Source organism: Nyctereutes procyonoides, unplaced genomic scaffold, assembly GCF_905146905.1.
Source record: "Nyctereutes procyonoides isolate TBG_1078 unplaced genomic scaffold, NYPRO_anot_genome, whole genome shotgun sequence".
NCBI lineage: Eukaryota > Metazoa > Chordata > Mammalia > Carnivora > Canidae > Nyctereutes > Nyctereutes procyonoides.
Window position 1 is genome coordinate 40,853,518 of NW_026575126.1, and position 26,110 is coordinate 40,879,627.

At 45.6% G+C, this 26,110-nt stretch overlaps 1 protein-coding gene across 4 annotated transcripts in view; it reads left to right on the top strand.

Moving 5' to 3' along the window:
- The first annotated feature begins 2,753 nt into the window (after window positions 1-2,753).
- Window positions 2,754-26,110, top strand: part of HMOX2 (heme oxygenase 2) — a 31,800-nt gene continuing 8,443 nt past the window's right edge. The window contains exons 1-2 of one of the 4 annotated variants that reach the window (XM_055340454.1): window positions 2,762-2,862; window positions 25,599-25,681. The gene's annotated coding sequence lies outside the window, so the exon portion shown is untranslated. Of the gene's footprint in view, window positions 2,863-18,713; window positions 18,739-23,015; window positions 23,096-25,598; window positions 25,682-26,110 lie in introns of those variants that run through there. The other 3 variants (XM_055340455.1, XM_055340457.1, XM_055340458.1) reach the window with 3 other exon arrangements.

The following is a 26,110-nucleotide window of genomic DNA, read 5'->3' on the forward strand; positions in this document are numbered from 1 at the left end:
TCAGGCAACGAGTAGCAGAAAATGGCATCTCTGCCTGTGGGCTTCTGGTCAAGGGTGCTAATGCCAGGGGGTCTGTCTGGAAGTGGGTCAGCATTATTGACAGCCTGGGCAAAGATCATGTCTCTTGAAGCCCTACCTAGCCCAAAATCCTAGCCCCCTGAGGCCTAAGGAGAAAGATTTGGCTACTCACTGCTGTGCTCAGCTGTGACTCTGCACTTCCTGCAGGACTTTGTAGCTGACAAAGACTTCCTGCAAAGCTCTTGCCAGTAAACCCAGCCCGGTGACATGTGCTAATAATGATAACAGGGGGAACCCTTCTCTGAGCTCCTCCAGCATGTCATGCAGAAGCTAAGACCTACATGATCTCATTTATTCAAAGTAATCTCTAAGCCCAACATGGGGCTCAAACTCAGGAAATGAAGCCAGGCACCCTCCACATTATCTCATTTGAAACCTCAAAGCAACCCCCTCATCAATCAGCGCCACTGGGTTTTTTTGTTTTGTTTTTTTTTAAAGATTTATTTATTTATTCATGATAGACACATAGAGAGAGAGGTAGAGACACAGGCAGAGGGAGAAGCAGGCTCCATGCAGGGAGCCCGACGTGGGACTCAATCCCGCGACTCCAGGATCGTGCCCTGGGCCGAAGGCAGGCGCTAAACCGCTGAGCCACCCAGGGATCCCCCAGCGCCACTGGGTTTATTCAATTTTATGTGTATGTATTTGGGAGCAGGGGCAATATGGTGTGTACTTCCAATAATTACTTTTTAAAGATCCATTCTTTTTAAAATTTGGTTTGGGGGCATCTGGGTGGCTCAGCAGCTGAGAGTCTTTCTTTGGCTCAGGTCTGGATACCAGGGTCGTGGGATCGAGTCCCGCATCAGGCTCCCCAGAAGGAGCTTGCTTCTCCCTCTGCCTATGTCTCTGCTGCTCTGTCTCTCATGAATAAATAAATTAAATCTTTAAAAATAAATAAAGGGGATCCCTGGGTGGCGCAGTGGTTTAGCACTTGCCTTTGGCCCAGGGCGCGATCCTGGAGACCTGGGATCGAGTCCCACGTCGGGCTCCCGGTACATGGAGTCTGCTTCTCCCTCTGCCTGTGTCTCTGCCTCTCTCTCTCTCTCTCTCTGTGACTGTCATAAATAAAAAAAATAAAAATAAATAAAATTTGGTTTTGGTAACCAAGTCATGCCTAATGCATTTATGCATCTAAAAAAAATTTAATTGGTACAGATAAAGCACAAGTGACCCTCGACCTCCCTTTGACATTCTAGTATATAAACCTTCCTGACATTGGATGCATTTAGATACCTAAATATAAATGTGTGGAAAGAACATTTTGTAGTTCAAAAAAAATAAAAGGGGACACCTGGGTGGCTCAGCAGTTGAGCATCTGCCTTTGGCTCTGGACATGATCCCGGAGTCCTGGATTGAGTCCCATATCCGGCTTCCTGCATGGAGCCTGCTTCTGCCTCTGCCTGTGTCTCTGCCTCTCTCTCCGTCTCTCATGAATAAATGAAGTCTTTAAAAAAAGAAAGATCATATTGAATATATTTCCCCAAATTTTTATCCTAAAAAATCTGTAGACATACGGAAAAGTTGAAAGAACTATATCAGGAATACCCACACATACACTTACCACCTAGCTTCTCCAATTCTTAACATTTTGCTTTATTTATCAGACACTTATTATCCATCAACTATCTTATCTCTTGATATGTTTCAGGTAAATTACAGACCGCCCTGCCCCTCACCCTGAAACACTTCACATACACATTAGAATTCATTTTTTTTTTAAAGATTTTATTTACTCAGAGTGAGTATTCACTCAGAGTGAGAGAGAGTGCACATGAGCAGGGGCAGAGGGAGAAGCAGACTCCCCGCTGAGCAGGGAGCCCAATGTGGGGCTCCATTCCAGGACTCTGGGATCATGACCTGGGCCGAAGGCAGACGCTGAACTGACTGAGCCATCCAGGCACCCCTAGAGTTCAATATTTTTTAAGTCAAACTTACACACTGTCAAATGTATTTTTGCATTTTTCCAACATCCTGCTTTCTACATCCTACATCCTATCCTGCTTAATAACATCCTTCCTAAGCTCATGTCTGCCCTTCCTTTTTTTAACGCAGGCACAACCCCGTTGCATAGAGGTACCCCCATCAACGCCCACCCCGTATCCCCCTTTAATGGACGTTTAGGTGGTTTCAAGATGTTCACCCAGATGACGCGCGCATCCCCTCCCGTGTTGCAATGACCTTCCTCGCTCTTGCCTCTTGGGGTTCTTGCACGCATTGCTCTCCGAGAGCTACCGAGGAAGGACATTGTTTGAACAAAGAGGCCCCTTCTAAATTCGAACAGATCTCGCTAACGTGTCCCCAGGTCTCCGGGAAATCCCAGGAACAGCGCACATTCCGCACACCTTTGTCAGCACGGACAGTACCGGTCATTCGCTCTGCAGCCCGCCGGACGGGTAAGGAAGGGACAGGCAGGCAAGGCAGCTGGAACCGAGAGGGCAGGTGTAGCCTGCACAGGCGGGGACACGGGGCGCGGAGAGCGCGGAGCCCGGAGGCGCCCTCATTAACTAACCCTCTCTCTCATTAGCGCGCGGGCTCGGGGGCACCCCGACTCCCCCAGCCACCCCGACCCGACTCCCCCAGCCACCCCGCGACCCCCCGACCCCGAGGGAGACACTGCTGGGCCGCCGCAGGGGCGTGTCCTCCACAGGACCCGCCCCCTCTGCGTGCGCACGTCCGGCCGCCCTCGCGCCGCCCGCAGGGCTGCGGCGGCCGCGGCGCTTCGCGGAGTCGCTGACGGACGCGCGGACGCGGTGACTGACGGCCGGCCGAGCGGACCCGAGGCCGGTGAGTGGTCTGCGCCCTCCCAGGCGCTCCTCCGGGCTCCGCGGCGCGTCCGGACGGCCCGCAGCTGAGCCGGGCGGGCGGCGGCGGGACGCTGCGCCCCGGGCGCCGGCCTGAGGGAGAGCCGGCGGGCCGGGACGGGGGGCGGCCGGAAACGGGGTGAGCGGGGAGGGCGCCGCGCTGAGGCTCCCTGCTCGCTCCCGGCCGCCGGGGCGGGCGGGTGAGGCCCGAGCGGCCCGTTCGCCTTGGGCTCCGTTGGGCCCGGCCCCTCGCGGCGTCACGAGTGCGCTGGGCTGGGTGACCCCGGGGGCGTCGCGTGCCGACTCGGCGTGCCCGGCGGGGGCTGCGGCCTCCGACCCCCGCGGGGACCCCCGCCCGGGGTCCGAGCCCCGCGTGGTGGCGGCTGCGGGTCCGCGCTTCCTCCTGACTCACCTCAGTAGGAAGGGCGTTTTGAGTCACTGTGGTGACTTCATGAGTGACCCGCCGCCGCCGGGAAGGAGGGACGGACGGACGGTTGGTCCGGGCGGGGACTTCACCAGTCACTTCGTCGGCCCGCTGCCGTAGGTGTATTAATTGCCAGGGGTTGCCAGGACCGCCTTGTACGAGGCCTGCCTGTGTCGTGCTGTGAAGTGGATTCTGACGAACCGCTTGTTGTGTGGCCTGTGGCAGTTCATGTTCATGGCCTTGAGCCCAACCAGACGGTGTGGGATTGGGAAAGCAAACACAACAAACACACACCGTGTAGCGCTCTGCAGTTCGCTGTCAGCCCCCGCCAGAACCCGGCGAGGTGATAGGTTTTTCACTTAGAAAATGGAATTAGGGCCACCTGGGGGTGGGGGGGGGGCGCTCAGTGTGTCTGCCTTCAGCTCCGGGCGTGACCCGGGGTCTCGGGATCGAGTCCCACGTCAGGCTCCATGCAGGGAGCCTGCTTGTGTCTCTGCTTGTGTCTTTGCCTCTCTCTCTCTCTGTGTCTCTCATGCATAAGTAAATAAAATCTTTAAAAAAAATGGAATTAATGATGAGGCTTGGGTGAAATGACTTCACCTGCATCCCACAACTGGGAAGAGGCCACAGATGGTCTTTTTTTTTTTTTAAGATTTTATTTATTTATTCATGAGAGACACAGAGAAAGAGAGAGAGAGAGGCAGAGACACAGGCAGAGGGAGAAGCAGGGCCCACGCAGGGAGCCCGATATGGGACTCCATCCCAGGACTCCAGGATCACGCCCTCTGCCAAAGGCAGGCCCCAAACTGCTGAGCCACCCAGGGATCCCCAAGGCCACAGATGGCCTTGATCCTGGTCGTCTGCCTGCAGATCTGTGATCTTTCCCAAACAATGTCGTAGAGATTGGAAATGGGTTATGTCATTTAAACTCTCTTCCCTGGGATCCCTACTCTAAAAATTACAATACCAAATGTGAAAATGAGTTACAGAAAGTATTCATTGCCTTTAGGTTACCCCTTATCGAGTGTTGAAATGCAAAATTGGACAGCTGGGGCCTTTGAGCTACCTTGATTTTTTGTTTGTTTCCTTTTAATTTGTTTCTAAGATTTTATTAATTTATTCATTCATGGGAGACAGAGAGAGAGGTAGACACTGGCAGAGGGAGAAGCAGACTCCCTGCAGGGAGCCCAATGTGGGACTCGATACCAGGACCCCAGAATCACGCCCTGGGCCAAAGGCAGGCGCTAAACCACTGAGCCACTCAGGCTGCCCTGGTTTCCTTTTATTTATTTTATTTATTTATTTTTTAATTTTTATTTATTTATGATAGTCACAGAGAGAGAGAGAGAGAGAGAGAGAGAGGCAGAGACACAGGCAAGGGAGAAGCAGGCTCCATGCACCAGGAGCCCGATGTGGGATTCGATCCCGGGTCTCCAGGATTGCGCCCTGGGCCAAAGGCAAGCGCCAAACCGCTGCGCCACCCAGGGATCCCCCTGGTTTCCTTTTAATAGGTGATTCTCTTGATAAGACAGTTGAGCTCTGCATCAGTATTGCACCAAAACTATAATATCACTTCTTCAGGAGAGAGATATTTTTGAAAATTGGAATTGTGGGGTACCTGGGTGAGTCATTCGATTAAGTGTCTGCCTTTACTTCAGGTCATGATACCCGGATCCTGGGGATCCAGCCTCACTTCAGGCTTCCTGCTCAGTTGGGGCTCTGATTCTTTCTCGGCCCCTCCCCCTATTCATGCTCCGTGGCTCCCTCTCTCAAATAAAATCTTAAAAAAAAAAAAAGAAAAGGAAAAAGAAAATTGGAATTGTGTATTGTAAAGTTGAGAATTCAGCTTAACGCCGTGGAGACAAAAGAGATGAAAAATTTGAACTGTAAATTACCTCCTGGTATGTTATTGGCCATAATTAACTAAAAAGTTATAAATAAATATTTAGAGCAATCTTGTTTTCTCATAGTAATCAGAGAATTAAGAGCTCTGGATTACATCTTTTGTGTTCAACAGAGTGAGAGTTATGTGCTTTTTAACTAAATTTATTATCTAATTCGGTTTGTGCAAAAACAGGATGAAATGTTGTCATTTCACTGTGTGTTGACATCACACTCCCAGTTAGATGGGGTTACTAAGGAGTGTTTCCAAGGCCCCTCTAAATCCCACACTCTCACCAGTGTTTTGGCTTACGTACTATATTTAAATTTTGTTGTTTGAATGATTTCTCAGGATATTTTTGCAGTACTGAGAAGCAGTACCATTACTGATTAATTTTGGGGAGGAAGGGAGGGACAGAGAGAAAACTATAAGGGAGGGGAATCTTGGAACAGTTACTGTAACTGCTTATACGAATGTCTTTTTTTTTTTTTTTAAATACTGGAAGAGATTTCACTCTGGGGACCACTCAGGTGCTCTGTAATGTTCACTGTATGGTTTACTTCTCTACATTGACTCTCTTTATTTACCATAATATGTTATTTCCCATTGTATTGCATATTTAAAAAAAATATTTTATTTATTTATTAATGAGAGACACAGAGAGGGAGAGAGGCAGAGACACTGGCAGAGGGAGAAGCAGGCTCCATGCAGGGAGCCAGACGTGGGACTCTATCCCGGGTCTCCAAGATCAGGCCCTGGGCTGAAGGTGGCGCCAAACTGCTGAGCCCCCCGGGCCTCCCTGTATTACACATTTTTTTTTTTTAAGATTTTATTTATTTATTAGAGACAGAGAGAGAGACAGGCAGAGGGAGAAGCAGGCTCCACACAGGGAGCCTGACGTGGGACTCGATCCTGCGTCTCCAGGATCACGCCCTGGGCCTAAGGCAGGCGCTAAACCACTGAGCCACCCAGGGATCCCCTGTATTACACATTTTAAAGCCAACTAATGAAGACAGCGGAGCCCCTCAGAAATTTCATTTTTATTTTTAATTTTTTAAGATTTTTTTATTCATTAAAAAAAAAGATTCTTTTATTAATTTGAGAGAGCACAAGCAGTGGGAAAGGCAGAGGGAGAAGCAGAAGCAGACTCCCTGCTGGGGAGCCAGAAGCCTGACATGGGGCTCCATCCAAGGACCTGGAGATCATGACTTGAACCAGACACTGTACCATCTGAGCTACCAAGGCACCCCAGAAATTTCGTTTTTAATTTTTTTTTTTAACTTAAAAGATTTTATTTGACAAAGGGCACTAGCACAAATAGGCAGAAGGAGAGGGAGAAGCAGGCCTTCTGCGGAGCAGAGATCCCGATGTGGGGCTTGATCCCAGGACCCTAGGATCATGACCTGAGCCGAAGGCAGATGCCTAACTGAGCCACCCAGGCGCCCCTCATTTTTTATTTTATTTTATTTTATTTTATTTTATTTTATTTTATTTTATTTTATTTTATTTTATTTTATTTTTTTAATTTTTATTTATTTATGATAGTCACACACACAGAGAGAGAGAGAGAGAGAGGCAGAGACATAGGCAGAGGGAGAAGCAGGCTCCATGCACCGGGAGCCCGACGTGGGCTTCGATCCTGGGTCTCCAGGATCGTGCCCTGGGCCAAAGGCAGGCGCCAAACCGCTGCGCCACCCAGGGATCCCTCATTTTTAAATTTCTAATAAATTTGACACAAAATACTGAAGTACAGCAGCTCATAACTGATGGCCTGATCTAGGAACATTGCATATATTTATGAATGTGCAGTTACATTTATACATATTGCAAGAAATCTTTTCTGAATGACCATTGTCTTTTAAGAGTAACATTGGTTGGGGATCCCTGGGTGGCTCAGCGGTTTAGCGCCTGCCTTTGGCCCAGGGCGCGATCCTCGGGTCCTGGGATCAAGTTCCGCATCGGGCTCCCGGCATGGAGCCTGCTTCTCCCTCTGCCTGTGTCTCTGCCTCTCTCTCTCTCTCTCTCTCATGAGTAAATAAATAAATCTTAAAAAAAAAAAGTAACATTGGTTATTGGAGCTCACTACATATAATTTAAAGGTGTATAGCTGTTGTGAAAGGAATCCATTTACAAACAGCCCATCAAAGAACCACATTTAAATTGCAATCATGGCAGACTGAAATAGAGCCAGGAATTCCTTTTGGGTTGTCATGTCAACACATCTGTATTCAGACCTCACAACGCAGTATTCTGAACTCTTAACTAGGCATTTCAAAACAGCAATTAAATTCATAAGGCTCTTATCAGTGAACAGGTTTTTTTTTTTTTTCTATTTGGTGTAATTTTCAAAGGCTTTTAGCAAACATACATTTTTCTTTGTGATAGATTTCTTTCTTGCTTGCCTTTTTTAAAGATTTTATTTATTTATTCATAAGAGACACAGAGAGAGAGGCAGAGACACAGGCAGAGGGAGGAGCAGGCTCCATGCAGGGAGCCCGATGTGGGACTCGATCCCGGGACTCCAGGATCATGCCCTGAGCCAAAGGCAGATGCTCAGCCACTGAGCCACCCAGGTGTCCCTGTGATAGATTTCTTTAAGCAAAAACCGTAGTAGTAATCCATGGACCGACTTCCATTTATGGAATAGGAATTACATCAGAGTGCGTGTATTCTTGCTGTTCAATGATGGGATGTTATGGAGGATTCTTTAAGTGTGTGCTTGAATATCTCACTCAGTGAAAGTCTGCAGATAGACTGACTTTGTGCTTCAGAGTGGTTGAATTGTTGGAGCTTCTGGCTGGCTCAGTTGGTAGAACATGCAGCTCTTGATCTTGGGCGGTCATAGTTCCAGGCTCATGTTGGGTATAAAGTTTACTTTATAAAAAGGTGACTGAATTAAGTACAAGATTAAGCTGACTAGTCAGTTTGTAACCATTTTTTTTTTTTACCCAGAGCTATTAGACAGTTTTGTTTTACATGTTCGTGTATGTATTCAAATATGTACTCATTTATATTAGACTGAAAATAAAGGGTTTTTTCTCCCAAAAAAGGAAGTTTTGATGGTATATTTTTGACCGTGAGGAAAACATTTATTCCCTTTGAGCTGCAGTTTCTTTGTCTGAAAAATGGGGTTAATACTTAATGAGGTTAAGGTTAGCACCTTAAAATACCTTTAGTGCCTTCAAGCTGTTTTATAGATCTGAGGGATTTTCAAACCTTTCTATTTGGATAAGTTTGGGATTGGGCCAGGGAATCTATGGTTTTAAAGTTTCCCATGCGATTCTTGTTTAGGGCCCCCTGTCTAAAGCACAGGCTGGATCGAAGTGGGAGTGGACTGGCAAGAGGGTAGAGAAGTGAGTGAGTAGGATATATGAGGAAGTGGACAGCTGAGGGGGAAAGAAACGGGTAATTGTTGCATGGCAATGGCTGCTGTCAGCTTATACACCAGAGGTCGAACAAGTAGATGGTCTCTTCTCTCTGCTTAGGGGAAAAAATTATTTTTGGTCACATGAATAGATTTGTTTCTTTCCCAGAAGTATCATAGGCCTAATTATTGTCATAGTTCTAAGTAACTTTAAAAGGGGTTTAGAGAAGAATGGAATAACAGAACAGGTATCTTGCACCCTTGCCTGCCTGACTTTTTCTGCATACTCCCAGCCTCTTGTCTTTCTTCTGATGAGCTCCCTTAGTTTCAGAAGACTCAAGTTTCACTGTTTTGTTTTGCATTCAATACTGCAATTACCTGAGGGCTGTGGGAAGGCACTAGGGTGATTTAAACAATCTGCCATCACGCTATTAGCTAACCTAATTGCTTGGCTTTCCTCGTCAGTTGCTATGATGGTCATATATTTTATGCCAAACACTGGGGCACAGAGTCTGTGAGCATATAGGTGTACTAAAGGAATTGATGGGATAGGATATTTGATTTGAATCAAAACTGTTCTGGATGGGGATCCCTGGGTGGCACAGCGGTTTGGCGCCTGCCTTTAGCCCAGGGCGCGATCCTGGAGACCCGGGATCGAGTCCCACGTCGGGCTCCCGGTGCATGGAGCCTGCTTCTCCCTCTGCCTGTGTCTTTGCCCCCCCCCCCCTCTGTGACTATCATAAAAAAAAAAAAAACTGTTCTGGATGGGACACCTGGATGGCTGAACGGTTGAGTGTCTGCCTTCAGCTCAGGGCGTGATCCCGGGATCCTGAATCGAGTCCCCACATCCGGCTCCTTGCGGAGAGCCTGCTTCTCCCTCTGCCCCTCTCTCTCTCTCTCTCTCTCTCTCTCTCTCTCTCTCTCTGTGTGTGTGTGTGTGTGTCTCATGAATAAAAAAATAAAATCTTAAGAAAAAAAAACAACTGTCCTGGAAAATGTGGAACAGAAGGCTCAGTATTTTTTTTTTTTTAAGATTCAGAAGGCTCAGTATTTAGCACTGTTGCCTGTACTACACAATTAATCTTTTTAAAAAATATTTTATTTATTTTCATGAAAGACACACAGAGAGAGAGAGAGGCAGAGACACAGGCAGAGGGAGAAGCAGGCTCCATTGCAGGGAGCCCGATGAGGGACTCAATCCTGGGTCTCCAGGATCATGCCCCAGGCCGAAGGCGGCGCTAAACCGGTGAGCCACCCAGGATACCCTACACAATTAGTCTTTATACTGTGTTCTTGTGTTGTTCATTATTATAACATTCTTGTGTTGTTTATTATTATTAATATAAGTTAACCTTCCTTTGTTGTTTATTATTATTATTTTTTAAATTTCTCACTGTCTTGAGAGGCGCTTACGTCCAAAACAAGGTCTTAGGCCTCTTTGTAGTCATAGAGCCCATGAGCATTTTTAAAAAATTTTTTATTTATGATAGTCGCATGCACGCAGAGAGAGAGAGAGGCAGAGACACAGGCAGAGGGAGAAGCAGGCTCCATGCACCAGGAGCCCGACCAGGCAGAGGGAGAAGCAGGCTCCATGCACCGGGAGCCCGACGTGGGATTCGATCCCGGGTCTCCAGGATTGCGCCCTGGGCCAAAGGCAGGCGCTAAACCGCTGCGCCACCTAGGGATCCCCCCATGAGCATTATTAATGCTTGTTGATAATGCTATATGGTATGTCACATGCCCAAGTGTAGCCATCCTCTTCCTTAGTTACTGGATCTGCTCTTCTCTCTGGCAAGACCATTTCACACTGCTACAGAGGAACTGTTGTCACCTGGATTATCTCCAGGCCATTCTGGAGGAGGGCAGGCAGGTAAAGGGAATTGATGAGCAAAACTGGATTGGGAGAGTGTAGGCAGATGTAGTGAAGTGTTGACGTTCTATAGGAAGGCAAGGGGAGAGTCAGGCCTTCTCTTTGTTTAGTAATAGCAGTTACTCTGCTAATTAGAAAAGCTTTTTTTAGATTTTTTTTTTTTTAAGTAATCTCTACACCTAGTGTGAGGTTCAAACTCAAAACCCCGAGATCAGCGGTTGCATGCTCCACTGAGTGACCCAACCAGGCACCACCTAGAAAATACCCCCCTTTTTTTTAAAGATTTTATTTATTTATTTATTCATGAGAAACACACAGAGAGGCAGAGACATAGGCAGAGGGAGAAGCAGACTCCCTGTGGAGAGCCTGATGTGGGACTCCTGGGATTACGAACTGAGCCAAAGGCACAGACTCAACCACTGAGCCTTTTGTGGTTAGATAGAAGATAACTTTTAAAACACTCCGTTCTTGTACCATACTTTTTTTTTTTGACAACTTCAGCAAAATTTCCAAGTGTATGTATTCAGTGTCATGTTTGTCCTGCTCTTTATGTTTACAAAGTCGTTCTAGAGGACCCAAGACAAGAAAAGTGGGATGACAAGCTGCTGTAGGTTATTCTTTCTTGCTTTTGCATTTGGCTTTCCTAGGGCATATGTCCAGTTTTAAAGCTAAAGTTCAAATGCAAATGCCTAAGGATAGAAGGACAAAGAAGCAGTGATGTCTGCCTATTGGGCAGTATGTATTCCCTCTGTGGTGTGCGAAGTATTGCCACTGAGGGGGTTTGCAAAACAACAAACCCAGCACAGTCCTTGTTCAAATGGAGTTGGCTATCACCTTGGGGAAACCTGAAAGAGTAAAACTGCTTTATATGGTTTATGATTGTTGTTCCAGTGTTTTGGGAGATGAGGGAAGTTGAAGAGGTGAGAGAAAAGACTGAAGAACTTGAACTGAACCCATTGGGGTTAGGTAAAAGAAGAGAAAAGAAGGCAACTAAAGAAATGGGAGACTTCTCTTTAATGAGTACTCAGAGTCTCACTTGAAAACATATTATGATGAGAATGTCTTTCATAAAGAGAATGCTAGAGGGATCCCTGGGTGGCGCAGCGGTTTGGCGCCTGCCTTTGGCCCAGGACGCGATCCTGGAGACCCGGGATCGAATCCCACGTCGGGCTCCCGGTGCATGGAGCCTGCTTCTCCCTCTGCCTATGTTTCTGCCTCTCTCTCTCTCTCTCTCTCTCTGTGTGTGTGTGTGTGTGTGTGTGTGTGACTATCATAGACAAATAAAAATTAAAAAAAAAAAAAAGAATGCTAGAATAGGGATTCTTAACTTGAACTCCGGGTCCATGGGCAAATTTTAGGGGCCTCCGGTTGCTCTGGAATGTCATTGGCATCATTTGTAATTGTCCTGGAGGGAAAGTCTAAAGCTGTCATCTGATTCTCAAAGGGATTTGCAACCAAAAAAAGGTTAATGATTATTCTGGCAAATACCCTTCCTGCCCATCTTCAGAAGTGTATGTCTCTGAATTTCTGTCTTCAGCTGAGGAAGTACTTCGGTGGAAGTTTAGAGACAAACCATAGAATTCCTTTGTAAACAAATAGCCTTTTACCAAATACTGTCATGGGACATACGTGAGTGCTCATTGCAGAGGACATTGCATTCCCAGAAAAGTCATGATCTAATCTGGTTGGTAGAAACAGGGCAGCTAAAGCACCCTCCCTTAACTAGTGTGGTTGAGGTTCCAAGCCTGTCCTCAGAAATCTTAAAATCAAGGGTAGTAAATACAGAGTTAGAGCTAAGAGTATTAGGGATGGGATGAATTGAAGACACAGAAACCACAGGCTTTTTGGAAGGTCAGGATGTTTTCAGGAAGCTACTGGACTATTGGAAACAAGGTGTGAAACAGTAAAGGGAGCTCTGGTGCAGCAGCGAGAAAGCCCTGGGCAGGTCCCGGAACAGTGGCTAATCCAGGACCAGCTTCTTTTTGTTGCTTTGACACACAAACCTAAGTAAGATACTGTCCTAGAGTCACTGTCACTTAGCACATGTAGCAGGAAATGGAAGCCATCTGTTTCAAAGCAAATGACCTAGCTTCCCTAGACCACAGCCAGCAAACTAGGCTGAGCTCAGAGTTCCTAAGGATGCTAGAGGAGCTGAGCTCCTGAATACTTGGCCTGGTTTTATCTTTTATTTATTTATTTTTAAATTAAGTAAGCTCTACACCCACCATGGGTCTTGAACTCAAGAGTCATATGCTCTACTGACTGAGCAGCCAGGTGCACCCTGCCACCATTTCAACTGTGGAGACTCTACTCACTGTATTTCCTTTATGTATTGGCCTTTTGTGTAGGGTTTGGTTTAGAAAAAGGGTTGAGGGGCGCCTGGGTGGCTCAGTTGGTTGAGTGTCAGACTTAATTTCAGCTTGGGTCATGATCTCAGGATCATGGGATGGAGCCCTGCATGGGGCTCTGGGCTCAGTGCGGAGTCTGCTTGGGATCCCCCCCCCTCCACTTGTATACATGTGCATACTCTCTTTCTCTCTCAAATAAATAAAAATTAAGTCTTTTAAAAAAAGAAAAGATTGAGATGCCTCTCAGCCCTGGAGCACATGGTCCCCTGCCTTTCTTAGCTGTTGAATATTTACCCTCTTTTTGTCTACCTTCTTTTCCCACAAAGTTATTAGTTCATTATTGCTTAATCATGTCCTTAGGTAACAGTAGATGTTCTGGGCTATTTGAATTTCTTCTTGATAATGATTAATAGAGACAGTAATATTTGTCCAGTTCTTTGGAATTCTTGGGAATTATAGGCACCCACTTCATGTATCTTTAATTCATGTAGTCTGTGGGGGCTGCCTCATGGAAGAGGAAGTTATTTAGTTTTACAGTGGCCAACTGTTGTTGGTTTGTTTTCCTTTAGTAAGTTGTGATCACTGTAGTATTTTGCTTTTTCCCCTGGCAGTAATGATAACCTTATTCCTTGGTGTATTTCCTCCAAAATGTTCTTAGAGACAGGATGTAGGCTTGTTATGCTCTATAACTGTTCTTTCTTTGGGTTGACCCCTTCCCTAGAGTAGCAAACATGAGAATGCTGCTGTGTATCCCTTCTCTCCAAAGCCAACTAGAGGAATAAAGGGTTTTTACAGAGGTAGACATCAGGAGGTGTCAGGTGGTTTGTGCTTGCCTGGGGTAAAAGAGTGCTGGCAAGCATTTGTTACATTGACTTAAAATTTTGCCAGTCCAGTTCTTTTTTTTTTTTTTTTTTTTTTTTGCAGAACCAATCCAGTTCTTTAAAAAGAAAAGGTGGGGGGATGCCATAAGGCAGCGTTCTGCTCCCAGTCAGGCTTTCACAGTGCTTAAAACAAAATCTAAAAGATGTGTTCTCAGTAGCTCTATCTGTGGCATGTAAGAAAGCCAGTTTAAAACCAATGTAATGAGGATCCCTGGGTGGCGCAGCGGTTTAGCGCCTGCCTTTGGCCCAGGGCGTGATCCTGGAGACCTGGGATCGAGCACCACGTCGGGCTCCCGGTGCATGGAGCCTGCTTCTCCCTCTGCCTGTGTCTCTGCGCCTCTCTCTCTCTCTCTCTCTCTCTCTCTCTCTCTTTCTGTGATTATCATAAATAAATTTTAAAAAATTAAAAAAAAAAAAACAATGTAATGTAGCATTTCTCCTTCAAAGATGAAAGTGTTATTTGAGCACAAAGCCTCACATACTTGGTCCTCCAACATGGCCAGTCTCATTCCTCACCCTTATCAGTAGAAATTTCTGCGGTAAAAATGCTTACTCACTAGCCAGCCATTTTTATTTCTCGGATTCTTTTTTTTTTTTAAGTAGTCTTCAGCCCCAACGTGAGGCTTGAACTCACAACCCTGAGATCAAGAGTCATATGCTCTACTGACTGAGCCAGCCAGGTACCCCTCTGGGATTCATTTTTAACTGTCTTCTTTGTCATCTGCTGTTTGAGAATACCTTGATTTTGAGAATACCTCAAATTCTGAAAATCATTCATTGACTCAGCAAACCCTGATTGGGTGTCCTGTGTTGGGCAGCAGGAGAGAAAGATAAATGAGCAGTAATCTGTAATATAAATAAGTACTGTAATGGAATATAGGTACTATAATAGATCATAAAAGGTTTGCTTAGGTAACTCTTTTTTTTTTTTTTTAAAGATTTTATTTATTCATGATAGTCACACAGAGAGAGACAGAGAGGCAGAGACACAGGCAGAGGGAGAAGCAGGCTCCATGCAGGGAGCCCGACGTGGGATTCAACCCCGGGTCTCCATGATCGTGCCCCGGGCCAAAGGCAGGCGCCAAACCGCTGCGCCACCCAGGGATCCCATGCTTAGGTAACTCTTAGTGTAATATCAGGGCTCCAGGATCATCAAGCTCATTGTTTTCTATACCTTATTTTTAGAAGTAGCACAACCCCATTTTAGAAGAAAGAGTAGCAAGGAATTGGAAGCTGCTCTGGCCTAAAACAGGTTGGGGGGAGCCCACAGCTTTTCTTGTTCTGCCTCATGTTAAATACCATTCTCCCTGCAGCTTACTAAGAAGTGCCTCCCATTTTATTTTTAAATTTTATTTATTTATTTGAGAGAGAGCACAATTGGGGGAGGGGAGGCAGAGAGAGAGAGAAGCAGATTCCCAGTTGAGTAGGTAGCCCAATGCAGGGCTCTTTCCAAGGACCTTAGGACTGTGAGCAGAGCCAAAGGCAGACGCTTAATCGACTGAGCCACCCAGGTGCCCATCTCTGGTTTTATAAAATGAAAATATTGGAGTTCCTGGAAAGTCCTATAATACAGATAGCCAGTGCAGGCCTGGTAATAGAAGTTAGTTCTCTTGAGTCTTAGTCTGTTTGTCGGTCACACACCAGACTGATAAACAATCATTAGATTTCTTCCAGGTTTTTTTTTGTTCCATTCCATAAAGTCAGTACTGTCAGGGGCTTTACCTCTGCCTGGCTTCCGTACTGAGCTTTAAGCTTTAAAGGTTTTGCCTCCTAGTGATCCAAATAATACAGATCAGTCCTATTCCCAGGAAAGTACTGTGACCCCTTTCATTGTCATCTGTGGACAATGCCACGTTGCCCCATCTAATAACAGCCCCTTCTGTTTTTCGGTGGAAATTCATTTTTTTCCAAGAAATCTCTGTAAAGGATATATGATAAAGGTGTGATGAACAGTGTGAAAGAAAAGTACAGCTTAGGGATTATAGTTAGTAACATTGCAATAAGTTTGTGTGGTGACTGGTGGTAACTAGACTTAACTCAGATCATTTTGCAATGTATGTAAATGTCAAATCCCTGTATACCTGAAACGAATATAATATTGTACATCAACTATACTTGAATAAAAATTAAAAGATTAATAGGCACATATGGCATTTATATAGACATGGAGGTACTGCCATGATGTTGTATGGGGAATTTGTATTCTGGGAATTTCATACTGGTGAGGAAAGTAAACCACATTGGCTGTAAAAATTTCACAGATCAGGTCGAGTAGGGTGTGGCAGTCTGTTACCTTTTCCCTCCATGCTAGAAGGCTTCCTTGAAGAGCCGAAATATCTAGAAAGAGTTCGAGTTCGAGGGCATTTTGCTCAGTAATCACTGTATCACTTTGATCTTTCTGCCTTTTAAGAGTGGTTTTGAGGGGTGTTTGAAGTAATTTGTTGTGGTAGTGTTCATGAATATTTTGTCTTTTAAAGATGATCCCTGTAAATCAGGGCTCTTAATGAGAGACTTTTTAGACAAAAGGAGAGTGCTGCTGTTACAACCAACTGCTGGTAATTTCACACTGCTTACGGTATATTTTCTTTATACTCTGGTCCCTGGCTACTTCTTTTTTTTTTAATTTTTTATTTATTCATGAGACACATACACACAGAGAGAGAGACAGAGAGAGAGAGAGAGAGAGAGGTAGAGACACAGGCAGAGGGAGAAGCAGGCTGCATGCAGGGAGCCCGATGTGGGACTCGATCCCCGGTCTCCAGGATCACGCCCTGGCCTGAAGGCGGCGCTAAACCGCTGAGCCACCCGGGCTGCCCTCCCTGGCTACTTCTATGGGACTTTGGCATTAATGTACAAATCAGGCCAGATATACTGAGGGAGGAAAACAGCTGCATTCCAAGGAGCTGTTGTTGCCCTTCCACTAGCATAAGGAGCCAGAGTGGGCAGCAGCAGGCTGACTGCTCTGTGCCTCTGACCCCTCTACCAGTGGAGGCAGGGCCCTCTGGGAAAGCTAAACTCCTTACTCTGAGCAAGTCCCAGTAGCTGCTGTTGCTTGTCCTTGCTGATTTTGTAGGATGGAGCCAGCCTCTTGGAGTTAACAATTCTGAGTCTGGGCTTGTTTCCTTGCTCCCACTCCACCCACCCACCCCTTCCCCCATTTTCATTGTAAAAGGCCTGGGAATAATACCTAACTGTAGGCCTGTGGGAATGTGTTAAGATCCCTTACAGGTCCAAAGTGAGATATAGGAGCCTCATTGGATTGACCAATACCTTGGCCTGTGGAGTTCCTAATCTTACATGAAGTTTATGTTGACATACTTCCTATCCATTGCACTACTGTTCCCAAGTAAACATATTTTTGGTAGACAAAGATGGGACTGAAAATATATATATTTTAAGATTTTATTTATTCATGAGAGACACACGGGGCGGGGGGGCAGAGACATAGGCAGAGGGAGAAGAGGGCTCCATGCAGGAAGCCTAATGTGGGACTCGATCCTGGCACTCTGGGATCATGCCCTGGGCCAAAGGCAGACGCTCAACTGCTGAGCTACCCAGGCGTCCCTGAATATATATTTTTAAAAAGATTTATTTATGAGAGAGAGGTGGGGAGGGGCAGAGGGAAAGAATCTCCAAGCAGACTCCCCACCCCCGAGGGTAGAACCTGACGTGGGGCTCAATCCCATGACCCATGAGCTGAAACTAAGAGTTATATGCCTGACTGAGCCACCCTGGTGCCCCAGGACAGAATAGATTTTAAACACTCAGCACATGGAGAACATACTTTTAGATTCGAAACCAGATCTTCTAGTTCTCTCTAGTTACTATGACACCAGGTGCCATAGAGATGTGCAGATCCTATTGTGACCTCTCATTGGTGTAGGGATGCAGCAAGTCTCTGGCTTCATTGTTCACCAAAGCCTGGCAGGTCTGGCTGCTTCCCTTCATGCACCGAGTGGTAGAGATGCCATCCTCCCCTCTGGGACCAGCTGTCTCCAGTCTTGGTTTGCCCGGCTAGTCAACAAAAGCAGGGCTCACCAGGGGACAATCTTCTCTGGTTGCCGTGTAATCTGTAATCTGAGCAAGCGAAGGTGAGTGTTGTGAGATGGGCAGCAGCAGCTTCTGAAGTTTCAAATGGGAGCCTGAGCATTTACTTCTCAGAAATCATAGGACTGAGGTAACTTTTCATACAAAACAACAACAACAACAAAAAAAAAAACAAATAGCACTCAGTGGTTTAGAAAACCCTTTCACTGCACAAGTAAATGCATTGTAGTATAGCCTCATTTTCCATTTTGCTAGTAGTCTGTGGTGTCATCATACTAATTTCACATGCCTGTTAACTGGGATAGGAGGAATGAGCTTGAATTCAGGAAGGACTCAGGTCCTTCCTGATCCCAGGATCCCAGCTCAATTTTTTTTTAAATTTTATTTATTTATTCATGAGAGACACACACAGAGAGAGAGGCAGAGACACAGGCAGAGGGAGAAGCAGGCTCCATGCAGGGAGCCTAACGTGGGATCCCTGGACTCCAGGATCACTCCCTGGGCCGAAGGCAGGCGCTAAACCACTGAGACACCTGGGCTGCCCCCCCAGCTCCATTTTTAACTTTCTAAGTGACCTTGGCCATATTACTTAAATCTATCAATCTTCATTTCTTCACAGTCAATGGGACCCTGCTTGAAAGTGACTTAGCCTGGTGTGCCCAGGTCTGTAGACTTCAGTCTGGCGCTCTTCCTCTGTACCACACTCCCACGGTGAACTTGAGGACCTTCTGTTCTTGCAGAGGTGCTGCTGAGGCTCTTTTGAGTCTCTTTGTAGAGAGGAAAGCACCTGGTTGCTGATAGCACTCCATTTTCCAAAGTGAAAATTCAGCAGGAGCATCCTAATCAGCCAGCCACTCTCCCTCCACCCCCCAAATGCTGTTCAAAGTCATCATCTATGAAAAATGCTGAAGCCACATGTGACAACTGTTGCACCTGAGTGAAAGGGATAATGATGACTGTACTGAAGCCACAGGACACATGTTTTCAAGATTGTTCCAAAGTTGGAATAATTTTTACTTGATGGTACCTAGGGATGACCCTTGGTGAGTCAGCATTTCTTCTGTTAAAACTATTTATTCATGAGAAACAGAGAGAGAGGCAGAGACACAGGGAGAGGGAGAAGCAGGCTCCATGTAGGGAACCTGACGTGGGACTCGATCCTGGGTCTCCAGGATCACCCCCTGGGCTGAAGGAGGTGCTAAACTGCTGAGCCACCCTGGCTGCTCCTAGGCTTTATTTTATTTATTTTTTTAAACAGTACACGTTGTTGTTGTTTTTTAAGATTTTATTTATTCATGAGAGACACAGAGAGAGAAAGAGGCAGAGACACAGGCAGAGGTATTCTTATAAAATATGGTCCTATCCGTTTTAGAATTCAGTCAGGGCTTCAGCCCTGGCCCCGGGTACTTCTCATGGGAAAGAGTTTTCATCTTCTCAGCCCTAAGACATGGTCCTCTCATATGAGGTGGAGTGACATTCAGGGAACAGGAGTCTTTATTGTTCATAGTAGGAAGTCCCTTTACCAGGTCTTCTCTTTGGCAGCAGCAACAGTAGGCTCCTGGCCCCTACTCCAAGCTCTTTTTAAAAAAAAAAATTTTTTAATTTTATTTATTTATTTATGAGAGACAAAGAGAGAGGCAGAGACACAGGCAGAGGGAGAAGCAGGCTCACCGCAGGTAGCCTGATCTGGAACTCAATCCAGGGATCCTGGGATTATGCCCTGAGCTGAAGGCAGGTGCTCAACCACTGAGCCCCCCAGGCGTCCCTACTCTGAGCTCTTTTCAGGTTTCACCCCCAGTGTCTACTCTGAATGCTTGCTCATTTGTATTTGAACATGCTAGAGATGAGCACACCCCCAGCCCCAGTAAAAAAGAAAGCCTGCCAGAGAAGTCTTGGACTTCCTGAGTGGTCAGTTTTTGAGTTTACTAAGAAGCTAGTGCCTTTGGACTAGTTAGTGGTTGTTTTGCTTTCTGGTTGCTTATTGTCCAGATGTGCAAATGTGTGCTTAGTAAGTCTGATGCAATAGTTTTGTGTCCCTGGTGTGTCTACTTTTCCAGGATTCCTTGTCTGAAACTTGCTCTTTATCAAGAGGTTAATAGTTATCCAGTCAATGAACTATGGGATTGAATTCACCCAGTTATTAAAATGAAAAGGATGAAATTTGTGTATAAGATTTCCTGAGGAGTGGTAGTAGCAGAGTTCAGAGGAGACCTCAGGCCATTTCTTGTATAAACTCAGAAGCTGTTGACCTAGATAATGTGGTTTCATCAGAGTTTTGGGAGGCCTCTCTCATCAGGTGCCTTGTTGGGTTAGGGCTGATTCAACCCCACCCACCACTCCCAGCATCTGGCTCAGCCAGGATCATCTAGCATCTGCAGTGAGGATTTTCTAGCTGCAGTGGTCACATGTCTCTTCTTGGAAAGAACAGGTATTCCCATTTCCTGGCACTGCCAGAGGATTAGGGCCAACTCAGAAGTCCTCAGGTATGACCTGCTCATAATTATCTGTGGATTCACTGGATTTTGTCGTCTTCCTCAGGGTTTCATAATCACTCAGCTGCACATTTTCTTCAACAACTTCCTCAGTAAGAGATCATCAACATTTGAGGCAGCTTTACATTTCATGAAACACTTATATGCACATTAGCTCATTTAGTCCTTAGAGCATATTTTAAAATGTGGGTCAAAGGGAGTTACCCTATTTATGGATGAGGAGATTCAGCCTTTAGGGAGTTATGATTTATCTACAGCGATGTAGCTACTCAGCATTGGGAGTCCAGATCTCAAACCCAAATCTTTACAGTTCTAAAGACCATACTCTTTGTGTAAGGCCCAGCTGCCTTTCCATTCCCAAAGGTGAGGTGAGTCTATAGCAATAATCAACAGTTAGCAGGAGCCCAGAATTGGTCCCAGTAAACTGACAGGTCCATAAGCGTCACTCCCCTGCCCCCCTCTACCTTCCAGCCTCCCTGAGGTCTGGGAGCCGAGCAGGGCCAGTCAAGTGACTGTTTACTTAAGACAAATGGCACTTCTTCTGCACATTGATTCACTGAATGGCACACAAAACTGGCCCTTGGTGTGGGGTTTGCCCTTGTCAATGCTGGATTGTAAACAGTGCCAAGGAGAACAAATTCTTCTCCACACCACATCCGGAAACAGGGCTTCTTCCTCCTGTTGAGAGTTTCCTGGTGTCCTAGTAAGGTTTGAAAAGCTCACCTGGGGTATCTTTTGGGGCAGACTAGCTAGTAAACTAGCTAGTTGAATGAACTGGGTTCATTCTCAATTCCTTTTGTAGCGTTTGTAGAATTTAACATTTTTTATTAAGTGTTTTCACAATCGTTATCTTATTTGATCCTCCTAGTGTTGTGGAATGGAATGCTGGGCAGATATTCATTCCTACAGGTTAAAAATGTAGAGAGATTTGGAGGCTCAAGATCTGTACCTTCCTGCTCCCAGTTTCTTCCCTCTATAGTAGCTCTAGGGTTGTTTGTTCCCAGATCATATATAGGGTTTATAACTAGGTTGTTAGAATTTATTTTTAGGTAGACATGTATTCAGAAAAGAATTTTTAGGTAAACAACCCACTTATTTATATCTGCTGAGGCCTGATAGGACTGTGTGGCAACATTTTAAGAATTGACTTGGCCTGATTATGGTATTGGTAAACGGAAAAGGTATTTTCTCACTTAAACATGAAAGGCCTTTAGGGCATATGGAGAAGGAATAGATGCTATAATCCAAGATAGAGAGAGTCTGGGATTCTTGTATTTTGTGTTTGTCTAAAAACATTTGTGGGGCACATAATGCCCATAGTTTCTGTGAGAGGTAATACATTATTTTTGAACTGTGACCCTCTTGAATGTTGCAATAAAAGTGGGCGAGGTGAGATCATAGACAAAGATGTATACAGTTATTGAACCCAAAGAGTGGAACACGTAGGTACACACCCCTGGGCCGTGGGAAGGAAGCTGCACCAATGACCAGAAGTAGACCTTCAGACAAAAGAAACTGGAGTCTTCATTCCTTCTAGTGCTGGCTATAAAAAGTAATAGAGTCCCATGGACTGCCTGCCATCACAGCTACACGGGTGAGGAGCAGTCTCCCGGGTGGGGAGGCAGGGGAAGTTGATGGAAAACTAGGCCTGTTTGGAGGAGTCAGAGGGGGCCAGGGATTGCAGGGAGACCCTGGGCCTTCTGGACCCAGAGACCAGGGTAGCAGAGAAAACACAGCTGGGTAAATGCAGAAGCCAGCCTAACTGGGCCCTATGGGATGAGAAGGGCCTTGGCCAGCTTAGAGGCATGGGAAGTACAAACAAGTCATTAGTTAGAAAATCCAAACCATAAGAGAGAAGGGAAGAAGGAAGGGAGGGATATCTGAAGAAAGACAAAACCAGATTATATACCAGTTAGAGACATAATACCAATTTTTTAAAAAATTTCCCAATTAATCCCTGGGTGGCGCAGCGGTTTAGCGCCTGCCTTTGGTCCAGGGCGCGATCCAGGGATCCCGGGTCGGCGCAGCGGTTTGGCGCCTGCCTTGGCCCAGGGCGCGATCCTGGAGACCCGGGATCAATCCCCGTCGGGCTCCGGTGCATGGAGCCTGCTTCTCCCTCTGCCTGTGTCTCTGCCTCTCTCTCTCTCTCTCTCTCTCTGTGTGACTATCATAAATAAATAAAAATTAAAAAAAATTTCCCAATTAAAATGTTTATTATTTTATTTGGTATTTAATTACTTTTTTTTTTTTTTTTTTTTTTTTTTTTTTTTAGTAATCTCTTTTTTTTAGTAATCTCTACACCCAGCATAGGGCTTAAACTCACAACCCCAACCAAGACGGAGTCACATATTCTTCCAACCAAGCAACCAAGCCAGCTGGGTACCCCTGGTAAATTAAACTAATATTTTCTTGTCCACCCCATTTAGCTAGCTTTCTCAGGCATTCCGTCTGTGCATCTACAGCAGTTACAACTCAAGTTGGAGACTGCCCAGGGTGCTGGCTTGTATGTGATTTGGAATATGGCACTGGACTCTGAGAAACTGAGTCTGAGGGAGTCTTGATGATCTGTCTTTGTAGGAAGCTTCTGATTTAACTGGGGAAACATGATGACAGCACTTGTGAAAGCCAAAGAATAATCGCCTCTTGTTAATGTGATGCCAGTTCTATACAGCAGTAAACTCTGAGCTAGGAACAGCCTTCTGGTAAGCAGGCCAGGGACTCCTTGTGCCCAACCAGAAGCTATTTAGCAGGGAGGGGTGGGAGCTATGGCCAACCCAGTACAGGAGTCTGAGCAACCACTTACTACCTTTCCTTTGGCTGTTTCCTCCTCTGCACATTGGGATAACAACACCAGCTCATGTTGTGGGCATCTATAGCTGGTAGCTGGTCACGTCAATTCCAGTGTCAGGTGAGAGAATTGTTCTAATTCCAGGGAGCTGTTTGCCTTGCATTTTCTTACCCCTTCCCCACCTTGCTCTCTAGTGCTGGCTGACCTCTGCAACCTCCTCCCTTCTTCAGTAGTTTCTCAGGGCAAAGAAGAATCAAAATGGAAAAGAATTATTATGGATTGTCTTTATTGTGCTTTTTTGTCCTATTTCTTAAGATTTATTTATTTTTAAAAATATTTTATTTATTTATTCATGAGAAATCCAGAGAGAAAGAGGCAGAGACACAGGCAGAGGGAGAAGCAGGCTCCATGCAGGGAGCCCGATGTGGGACTCGATCCCAGGACTCCAGGATCACGCCCTGGGCCAAAGGCAAGCGCTAAACCGCTGAGCCACCCAGGCTGCCCTTAAGATTTATTTAAAGAGAGAGAAGGAGAGCACAAGTGCAGGGAGAGGCAAAAGGAGAGGGAAAGAGAAAATTTCAAGCCAACTCCTGCTGAGTGGGATGCCTGACATAGGGCTTGAACTCAGAGATCATGACCTGAGCCGAAATACAAGAGTCAGACACTTAACTGACTGAGCAACCCAGACACCCCTGTGCCTTTTTAAATCACCAAATGGGGAATGAGTAATAATGTAGTCCTGTCTGGCAGCATTGCACTGATTTTCTGAGGTTTATAGGACATGAGGGTCCATGGAAGAGGATTTAATATCTTTGAATATGTCTCTTCTTTCAGGAGCCCTAGTGCCTTGAGCCTGCAATTTATCAGGAACAAAGGCTTTGAAATGAGTGTTCTGGATCTGCTGGGCAGGTCCATAGGAAGGAACTTCGTTTGCTGGAAGGAACGTTGGTGATGGGACATTTTTTCTACCTCTATTAGATCTGGGGTGAGACTAAAAGCCTGTATCAGATGAATAGCTAGTACCAGAGTTATGGAGGTAGATTTTATAAACAGAGGGTTACAGTTTTCTGGAATTATTTTTTTTTTAATTTTTATTTATTTATGATAGTCACACACACAGAGAGAGGCAGAGACACAGGCAGAGGGAGAAGCAGGCTCCATGCACCGGGAGCCCAACGTGGGATTCGATCCCGGGTCTCCAGGATCGCGCCCTGGGCCAAAGGCAGGCGCCAAACCACTGCGCCACCCAGGGATCCCCAGTTTTCTGGAATTAGAACACAGAGGGCATATGGACCTTTCTGAAATTTGTAAGAGCAAAGTAAAGTGACTCCCTGTGGACTAGTTAGTGCACTGCAGGCTCTTAACCTTGTTTGCTTGGTCTAATTCCACTCTGTCTCCATCTCTCTTCTTCTCTCTTGTCCCCTGTCTTCCCCCTTGTCAAGAGAATTGGGCCACTATATATAAAAGAAGGAGCCAATTAGCTAAAAAGTCAAACAAGTGTTTATATTTTGCCAAACTGCCTTCCTGTTATCATTATACTTAGGTACTTTGTTTTTTTTTTTTTAATTACATACTTTAAGATTTATTTATTTATTTTAGAGAAAGTGTGCACACATGAGTGCAAGCCAGAGGAGGGGCAGAGGGAGAGGGGGAGAGAGATTCCTTAAGCAGACTGCTTGCTGACCACAGAGCCCCACATGTGGGATTCAGTCTCATAACCCTGAGATCGTGACCTCAGCTGAAATCAAGAGTCAGATACTTAACCAACTGAGGCACCCAGGTGCCAGTTTGACTTACATACTTTTGCACATGCTTGTAGTCAGCATTTTGAGTCCTTTATGTAAAATAACTCTATGTAGACTTTTCCATAGTGGATATAGCCTATCAACTATCAACTTGTCCCAGCTGTGCCATGATTCTATTGTTTACTCTGTTCGAGCAGTCCTACCCTGTATTGTTAGGCTGTGTGACTTTTTTCTTTAATGTCCTAATATGGCTACTTAACCGTTTTGGTACCGATTACCAGTAATACTTTTTGAAATGTATTTCCCAGAGTGGAATCCTTTTTGTTTGTTTGTTTTTCAACAACGAAAGGGGGAGAAGAAAACCTAAGCAGACTCCAGGGGGAGTGAGACAGCTTCTTGTTTATAATGAGGAGTTGAAGTCTAGAAAGGTTCTACATTTATGATTTGGTCCCTGATTTTCTAGGAATTCCAGTGGTTCCTGCAAAGAGAAAAGGATTCGAGTGTGGAGGCCAGTCAGACCAAGTTTGGACACATAGCTTTTCAGAGAATGAAGTAGACTTTGTTTCTGACATTATAAGGTAGCTTCTTCATGTTGCACCACACAGCCACTTCCTTGAAGAACAGTGACCAGGCCCCAGGGATGAACACAGCCTGCCTTCCCTGGGCCCTGCTTGTGTGGGTTGACTGTAGTAATGGAGCCTTCTCTAGTATGCCCATCTCTGCAGATGGTGCTTTTAGTTCATATTAAGGACTCAGGATTCTTGCCTTTGAGTGGAGTAGGCTAGTATATTTCTTTCAAAACAAAATTGTTAAATCGTGTTTTGAGTTTAGAAAACTATTGAAGTAGTCAACAGCAGATTACTTTTTGTTGTCCACAGGTGCCTTGTTGTTGGCAGTATGCATGAGACCACTGCCTGCCTGCCTCCTTTCCTTTGGATTTCTTTTTTAAGTTTTTATTTATGTAAGTAATCTCTACACCCAACTTGGGGCTCGACTTATGATCCTGAGATCAGGAGTTACACATTCTTCTGAGCCAGCCAGGTGCCCTTCCTTTGGATTTTTTTATTCAGCAAATGTTTGTTGAGAACTTGTTATTTTCTGGGGTCTGGAGCTCCACCACTGATACAGACAGCTGTGGCCCTGCCTCTGGGGCCAGAGTTGGGCCTCCTCCCAGGTGAGGGGGAAGGTGTACCTGAAGGGAGATTGACACAAATAAAGTCTTGATGAGTGGACATCTGTGGAAGCTGGCCTTCCCACATTGGTATTTAAAAAAAAAAAAAAAAGATTGATTTATTTTAGAGAGCATGAGTGAGCGGGAGGAGGGGGCAGAGGAAGAGAAAAACCTAAGCAGACACCAGGCTGAGCACAGAGCCCAATGAGGGCTCGATTG